Below are 9473 nucleotides of genomic sequence, written 5' to 3' on the forward strand. Positions count from 1 at the left end.
TATTTCGACCACATTAAATAATTCAAGGTTGTAGAAAATAGGGCAAATAAGAGGTTTACGACTCTGCCTTTAAACCCAAAGTACGAATCTTGTGTTTATCCTTTATGTTTATATAACCCTCTACGGTGTTTCGTACAAATTGATTCTGAATGAATCCGATGCATTAACAAAGAAGAATCACTACGTACACGTGAATTGAATCGCCAGGTTTAAGAAGGGAATAAGTCCAAAAATCCAGTTTTTGAGAAATTGGAAAAAATCTATATGTAAGTGGTAGCGTTTTTTGTTTTCATTCAATAACCACTAAAATTTTTGGTCCTATATTTGTCTCTAGGGGCTGCATTTTGTTGTTTTTCCTCCCCACTCACGTGTAGAGCCAAGCTTGATGATACATTAGAGCAGTGTTTCTCAACCTGGGCTCAACCATATGCCTCCGCCCCCCTGAGAAACTTCAAGGGGACTACGGGTGAAAATTAATGTTGTAGAGAGGTCATGACAAGCTGTTGAAAGGGCTGTCTCGTGGCCGTGGGTCGCGAACATATTAAATATTAAAATAAAACTGCTTATACGCAAATAAAAATTCTGATGCGTTTTGTGCCACAATATTTATTTATTTAGTTGTTTAATTGATTAGACACTTTTGATCAAACAATTATTCCTTAGCAAACGTAATAAATTTCTCATCTATATTTTATGTTTTATGTCAATACCTTATGACACTCACTCGCATGCAATCAATTGTTAATAGTAAAAATATTTGGCCACTCACCACCATGGTCTCCTTAGGTGTTTATGGCGCCTCACATTATGTATTTCCCTAATACACGGGCGCTCGCTTCACATAACGACTCGCGTGATACATATTTTAACAACTTTAGTGCTCACAATATTTTAGCCTGTGGACCCACGGTGTTGAGACGGCACTGCATAGACACCCCCCCCCCCCAATCACAACGGAAGCCCTCACTGAATCAGGGATCATCTAAAATTTTTCTTCAATATCACAATTCGCTTAAAAGAAATCAATTCAATAAGTAAGAAGGGTCTCGCTCTTTGATGGGGGGGGGGGGGTGGAGGTCCTGGATAAGACCCTAAGGGGGAGGAGGTTGTACAAGAAAATAATATGGTTAAACGGACATCCTTGGGACTGAAAATTTTGTCGGTTAATTGGTAGTGTAATACTGCACATTGAAGGCCGTTCACTTTTTTCAAAAGTTTCCACTAACCAACCACTAATGTCCATTATGGGAGGTTCCATTATATTCAGTAATTTTAAAATTACTTTTAGAAAACATTTCCGAACTGATGAAAGAATTCATTTCAGAATTAATGGGAAATAATTTCAGAATTAATGGGAAATAATTTCAGAATTAATGGGAAATAATTTCAGAATTAATGGGAAATAATTTCAGAATTAATGGGGAATAATTTCAGAATCAAGGAGAAATAATTTCAGAATTATTTCTAATGAGAAAAACTGCTTTAACGTATAATTACCGAAAGAAATAATTGATGGAATCAGAAATGGAGAAAACAATTATTTCTTCGCTCATGAAACTTAATGAAAAATAATTCATGAAGATAAAAAAATAGAACTAATCAATGAAAAATATTTCCAGTCATTGAAAGAAATATTTATATAAAAAAATAAAGTTTCTTATTTAATGGAAAAAATAATTTCTCATAATTGATGTAAATTCATATTTAATGGAAAAATAATCTTAGAATAAGTAAAACTCTCGAACACTATGAGCCCCCTGTTCGACTCGGAGGCCTGGGCACCGTTGGATCTATCCATTAAAGCATCACTATGTGAATCGAGGTACCATCATGAGATGACTTGTTTGGCTCTCAGGCTCCATAGAAATTTGTTATGGGCCGCAATGTCTGAAATGTTGAAGACCTGTGGGTCAAGAAGTCGTCCATTTGGCACATATCGTTCCTGTGGATCGTCACCAGTATCAAGGTCATTAACTACTTAACCTAACACCAACTCTGGCCGTATCGCTATATTGCAATTTACTGCCATTAATGAGATGAGGTGGAAATGAAGGCGCTATCTATCGGTGGTCGCCTCAAGTTCGTTAGGGAAAATATATTAAAGTAATTAACTGGCCCGCTCTCATCGGAAGGTTTAGCACTCCTGATCTACGTCTTACAGAGGTTGAATGAGACATTATTTAACAAGATTCATTAAGAAAACTAGGATCCACGATCCCCAGAGAGTGAGTTACCGATGCATTATACTGTAATGCATACATATATACAGGGTGTCCTGTATGTTCTAATTCAGCCTTTATTTCATCGACCGTTCGTCGTAGAGGCGTAGTTCTAATTTAAAAATACTCACACAAAAATGTGTTCAAGAATCAATATCCTGTACCAGTTTCGAAAGTGAAAATAAAATAAACACAGTGTGTAATAAAATAAAATTAAAATTAAATTTTTATACGGTCCCCCTTATCCTCCAACCTTCAATTAATTAGAAAGTTGTTGCCCTGTATCTCCTGAGACCAACAGAAAAATTTAAATTTCCAAGTGCAATATTTACTAAGGTATTTGAATTCAAAAATCTGAGAAAATTTATGAAAGAACAGCGAAAACTAACGCACACAACTCTCTTTTCTCCTCATTTTACGCTGTCCTTTCCCTACTTTTCACCGCTTTTTGAATTCGAATATCGCAGCAAATATCGCTCTTAGAAACTTGGAGTATTTTAGTTGACCTTGGGAGAGACAGGGCAACAACTATCTAATTGGAAATTAAGGGGGCAGCGGGACCTCTAACTTTTTTTTTATTTTGTTACACATTGTTGTTTCACTCTCGCAGCTGGTGTATGATGAACAGACGTTGAACCCCTTTTGAGCATTTTTGAAATTGGAATCATACCTTTAATACGGGCGGTTGATAAGATAAAGACAGCATTAGCACTTACAGGACACCCTGTAAAGTTGTAAGTGGATTCGTACCGCCTATCTCAGGGCCCACTGTCTTGTTCCAGACTCTGCCACGAAGCTGGGCTGGAAAAGATCTCGGCAACGGGATAAGTCCAGTAGCAAAGTTTCATTCATTCGGGAGTCACTGTCACCCAACCGTAGGTCAAGAACCCCCTGACCAGGTAGTAGTAGAACATAACTTCACTATGGCCCGCGACCAATCTCAAAGTCATTAACTGGCCTGCGCTCATCAGAGAAGGTCGAGATCTCCTGATCTACGTCTTACAGTTTCGAATGAGGCATTTCTAACAAGACTCATTGAGAAAACTAGAATTCGCGATCCCCGGAGAGAGAGAGAGCGAGTTAACTGATACATTTTACTTTAATGCATACATATATTGAGCGAATCACAAAGCCATCATGACACCGCCAATGGAAGTTGTTATTCTGATGGCAAAAAGTGAAATAGAATGGAAAAAGAGGAAGGAAAAAACAACTAACACACAACTCCTTTTACAAGATGGCGATAAGGCAAGACAACGACGTCAATCAAGTAAAAAAGGAGAAACCAAAGGAACAAAAAAAGAACATCTCAAAGTTTTATGTTTGAATTTTATGACGCAAGCATGTGTTATCGCCTACTCCATTGTCCTTTAGTGAAAATACAGGTAAATGGCCTGAAAGAAGCATTCTTCGATTTCCCGTGTAGCTTTTTCATCCATTTCCGGCTCTTCCTTATCTCCTATTCTTTTTGTTCCTTCCGGCTTTTCTTTCCCCCTTCTCATCCATATTTTCCTTTCTTTTTTTTTTCCTTTTCCTCGTAGGAATTTTTTCCTCCTTGTCTTTTTTCTTAAAAATTTTGCCTCCCCTTCCTCTAAATAACAGATTAGATTTTGTTTTCCCCTTCTGCTGACGTTAGCCAGAATCACTTCTGCTACTGGAGGGAAAAAAGAAGGATGAGGCAAATCTCAGAATCCATCCGTTTTCGACTTACGAGAATCAATTGTCATTTCTTTCTCATCTTTTCGTGTATTATGTTCCCTTTCTTTTCTTTTTGTTTCTTCAAAAAAGAAGGTGATTTAGACACGAAGTCGTTGCTGGTTTATAAATAAAGTCATCATCATGATGATGAGTTACACTCTCGTCACCTGCACTTCAAATAAAAAGATCTGATACACAATTTCTTGGAATCTGAAATTATAATGTCCTTCAACATTTTTCTTTTTTTTGCTTCCGTTTCGACATAATTTTCTTTTCCATTTTTTAAGTCTTTTTCTTTCAATTTTTTAGTTTGACGTTTACACAGGATTAATATACCCTTTAATTGACAAGCATTGAAGCATCCAAAGGAGAATAATTCTAAAGGGTTATGTCAAACAAATGAACTACCCAGAATGCGGAAGAACGTGTACCCAGTGTGTTACCAGAACATGACGAAAAAAAAATTATTGTCGATATTTAAAAAAATATGAAATGCTGCACTTCAGGGGTGTTCACTGTATTTATGATTTAGATTTGGATAGCAAAAAAAAAATATCGTTTATATTGTTTGTCAACTTGATTTTCTACCATTTTTGAAGAATGCGCAGCAATAAGTCCTCTCCGCACATGGTATTTTCCTCCAAAAGTCAAAAATTTTTCTTGCTTGGCTTGTCGAGAAATACTAGGAAAACCCTGTTGCTTGAGAGCTACACGGTCAAATAAAGGGTTAAGTTAAATAGGGTCTATAACAGGAAAATTATTTTCCTGTTTTATTGACGAAGACATTCACGCGATGTGGCTTTTTTTAGAATTATCTGTGGTTATGAAAACTGTGAATCTCGAAATTGTATTGTAAAATTGTTTGTTAAATAATGTTATACATGCCGTGAAAATTTTTAATTTTGTACTGACAGACGGTGGATGGAAACAAATAACGTCATTTTTGATGTATTTTTCAGTCGTAAATATTAATGTCATGAAATCATATGTTTTTGCCCATGAAATGATGTAAATATTTTTTGGACGTGAAGCGACGTCATTTTTTTGGACATAAACTGACGTCATTTCCTAGTTATGTTGTGTGACGTGAAAATCCAGTCTTTCTTTCGATTATACTCAGAAAAACGTCGTTTCGACGTCATTTAGTCGTATCTTTATGTCCCGATATGAATGTCATAAAATCAAGTGGTTCTTTTTCGTCATAAAATGAATTAAACATTTTCTTAAACATAAAATGAGGTTATTCTGTCTTCATATTCTGCGACGCGAAAGTTTAGTCATTTTTTCCAACGTCAGAAAAAAAAATGTCATTTCGGATTGGTTTTCTGTTGTAAATATGTATGCCTTAAATTCGTTTTTTTTTTCCTTACATCATAAAATAATGTGAATGTTTTTTGGACATAAAGTGACGTCATTTCCTATTTATATTCTTCTGGGACGTGACAATTTGGTCACTTATTCCCACAGACATCAGAAATAACTTATGTCCTTTCTACGTATTTTTGCCATATAAATACGAATGTCTTAAATTCACATGTTTCTCTCGTCATAAAAGCGATATATATACTTTTGGACTCGAGGAGACGTCATTTTTTAATATATTCTGTGACATGAAAATTTTGGTTTTTTTTCCCGATAGACGTCAATGAAAATTTCCGTTTTTTCACCGTATCTTCATGTTGTACATACAGATATCTTAAATTTACGTGTATTTTACGCCATAAAGCTTTGTAAACATTTTACGACTTTAAATGACGTCATTTCCTGCTTACATTCTATGACGTGAAAATTTAAACAGGCGTCAGAATAAAACTCTGTCGTTTTGCCGTGTCTTTATGTCGTAAGTACATTATATCAATATCATGATTAATATCAAAAGCCCCGTGTTTTTTCCATCTTAAAATGACAAGCATTTTTTTTTTGGCGTATAGTGACGTCATTTTCTGGTTACATTTCTGTGACGCGTAAGTTTGGTCACTTTTTCCAACGTCAGAAATAGATTGCGTCATTTCATAGTGGTTTTGTGCTGTAAATATGGACATCTTGAATTCAAGTGCTACGCCATTAAATAATGTGAATATTTTTTTAATTCGCATAAAGTGACGTCATTTCCTTTTTATATTGTTCTGGAACGTGAAAATTTGGTCATTAATTCCGACAGACGTCAGAAAAAAACGTTGTTTTGCCGTGTCTCTATGTTGTAACTATCATGATGAATGTCATAAATTTACGTTTTTCCCAGTCATAAAATGGCAAATGTTTTGAGATCGTTTTCTGGTTATATTATATGACGCAAAAATTTGGTCATTTCTTTTTTGACGTCACAAAAAATTGAGGTTATTTCGGATTGGTTTTGTGTTATAAATATGCATATCTTAAATTTACGTTTTTTTACGTCATAAAGCTATATAAATATTTTAGGATATAAAATGACGTCATTATCTCATTATCGTATTGAAATTCAGCAACGAAAAATTATTTTAGAATTCTTTATTTCACTCGTGTTGTGTTATACAAAAATGGACGTTTTTGATTTTAGGGAAAGTTTTCGAAACTATTAATTAGCATTCTCGCTTGTACTACAATGACCAATCATAAAATCAACCGAACACGCTGGCATTACTAAAACTTTACCTCGTGCGTGACTTTTCCTAAGAATCCATTCATCAAATTTTCTCCGAAGTCATGTGCCCAAAAATTAATTACGTTAGGAGAATTCTTCTGAAAATCATTAAATTAGTAAATACACATATGTTTGTGTCAACTATATTAGTACATAAGAATTATCCAAATATATAGACTACAGTTCGACAAAATGGAGATTTTCTATTTAAAATTTACAATGCTTATAGTTCATAGTGAAAAATGAGTAACGAACTTAACCATTAATTAATTTAATGGTTAAGTTTTTAAAAATGAATGAACCATTGAATAATATTATATTGGAGAGTATATGTATATCTCTATGATCGTGATTTTTTAATTCATGTAAAAAAAAATTTTCATCATTTTTTTTTCTCCAAATCAGATACGTGTTAACATCAATAAATGGAATTATCATTGGAATTCCATTTCGATCAAATTTATTTGATTTTTTTTGAAAAAATATGTTTCGCTTTAGGCATTTCAATATACGGTATATAACTTAGACATCTGATTTGAATGAATTGATTTTTTTCCTATTTAAAAGCATGTCAAGTTTATATTATAAATCCAATTCCCTTGGAAAGATTTCATTTTTAACATTGTAAAAGATTTATACTATGTATATTTATATTTTTTATATATTATCATTATATTATATATATATTCTTAAATGTGAATGTTCATCAATTCCGAAATTATTTTTCTCATTTAATAAAGATTGCAAGTGAATCTGAAACTATTTCTTCCATTAAATATCAATTTACATTGATTCCGAGTTTATTTCTCTCATTTGTTTCTCACATGTTCACATATGAATTTTTAAATTTATTATTGAATTATATATATTTTGATTCCAAAGTAATTACTTTAATTAAATATGCATTACCATCAATTCTGAAATTTATTTCGTTCATTAAACGTTAACTTTCCTCAATTTTGCAATTATTTCTTTCAATAGGGAAGAATTTTCATCAATTCCGAGATGATTGCTCCCACTAAATATGAATTTCCATAAAGAATATTTCAGAATCAAAGATTCTGAAATTTCTCTTTCATTGCTTCTGAAAATTTTCTTTCTTTCTTGATTCTGAAATTTACTTCTTTGAATGATAGCAAAATTTATTTATTTCATTGATTCCGTATCTATTTCTGAATATAATTCTGAAATTTATTTCTTTCATTAAGTTTGAATTCTCATCAACTCTGCAATGTTTTATTTCACAAACTCTAAATTTTTACTAATTCTTCCATTATGCACAGCGTAACTTGTAAAACTAAAAAGCATCTCACTTTTTTTTCAGCAGTATTGTGCGGCCTGAAAACATCGCCAGATTTTGTTTTTCTTCATTTAATCGTCTTTGAATAATCGTAAAGTAGCTTTCAAGATATTTTCTCAATACGTTCAGCTACGAGGAAGCAAAATAATCTACTATTAAACCGCACATGCAACTCATCCATATTCCTCTGCAGAACTTCTAACGATTTGGGTATACGTGTTGTGAACTGAACATAAAGTTTTTTTCTGTGTAATACTTGTTAATACACAGGCTGCCATTTGCTATGTATTTTTTGAACTGTGAGTGAAGTGTAATGATTGAAGATTTGTACCGTTGTAGATCTGTTGTCGAGCCTGTGGCGAGCGTTTTTGGTAGAGAGATCGAATCGCATTCTCACCTCGAAGAGTTGAATTTAATCCATAATTGTTATGGGCATCTTTTTCTCAGCCACCTCGTTGGGCATTTTGCCTGTTGTGGCTTTGTATTTGTATTTATAAATATATTTGTTACTAATAGGTGGCGCTTTTTATCTGTTGACCATTACGGAGTTGATGCAATTATTTACAATTAATGTAATTATTACCTTTTGTTTTCATAAAAAAAAATACCGCGGCTTTCTGTGAAAAAAAGTATGCACATATCACATGCATACAATACGTATTGCATACATAGGTCAGTTTTTGGCTTCATTTCTCTAGATTTTTGTTTGCAGTATGTTATATTAGAATTATTTTCTAGGTTAAGAGAGAATGCTTTTGGTATCTTATATCCAGGGTACGTTATAACCGTACCCGACTGTATTCTTATTTGCGTTGCGAAAAATGAAAATGACTTTCTTATTTGAGTCTCTCTATTTATATAGGAGATCCTCTCACAATCCCCGGAGGTCTTGATCGTGAACCCACACTTTTGGGAACCACTGCATTTATTCGTTGTAAATTCGTCAAAGGAATGATTGCGAGATGTATATGCAGATTATTACTAGTATTAGTAGTTTCAGTATTGAAATTGAATCGCATTATCAAATAAACGTTTGTATGTAAGAGTTGAAATTGTATCCAAAACAAAAACAAAGGACTACAGTTTAAATACTTAAATAGGGAAATAAAGAGAAAGAGAAAAAAAGTGCAAAATCCGGAAAACATGGAGGTTTAGAAGATTTTCTGTATGTGTGGATTTTATCATTCCCTAGGAATCCGTTTAATCCTCTAGAAGCAGCTTGTGATTCCAGAATAAAGGATCTTCCCTTTATATTCCATTTCAAATATTCTTCTCCTCATAGCATCATTCGTTTTATCGGACTCTTTCCCTTGGATAGTGAAAATATGGTATCATTGCGTTTGTCTTTTGCCTTCTTCATATCATACTCTCAATATATATACGTTACGGTAAATGTAATAACATTGTTATTATCAGTATTAATCCAGACGAACTAGAAGGAAGGATACGAGAATTGGCGAAGGCAAGTATTCAGGTGGATTTGAAAATGAATCTGCAAAAGGATAAAGTTATGTTCAACCCCTTTGCATTGAAGACGATCTTGATCAACAAGACAGAGATAGAAGAAATAGGAAGTTATGTATACCTGGGACAAGAAACTACCATGGACAACGGAATCATTAATGAAATAAAC

Source organism: Pholcus phalangioides, unplaced genomic scaffold (assembly GCF_987345545.1).
Source record: "Pholcus phalangioides strain wild (caught in Gottingen) unplaced genomic scaffold, Ppha-v1.0 ptg000019l_1, whole genome shotgun sequence".
Lineage (NCBI taxonomy): Eukaryota > Metazoa > Arthropoda > Arachnida > Araneae > Pholcidae > Pholcus > Pholcus phalangioides.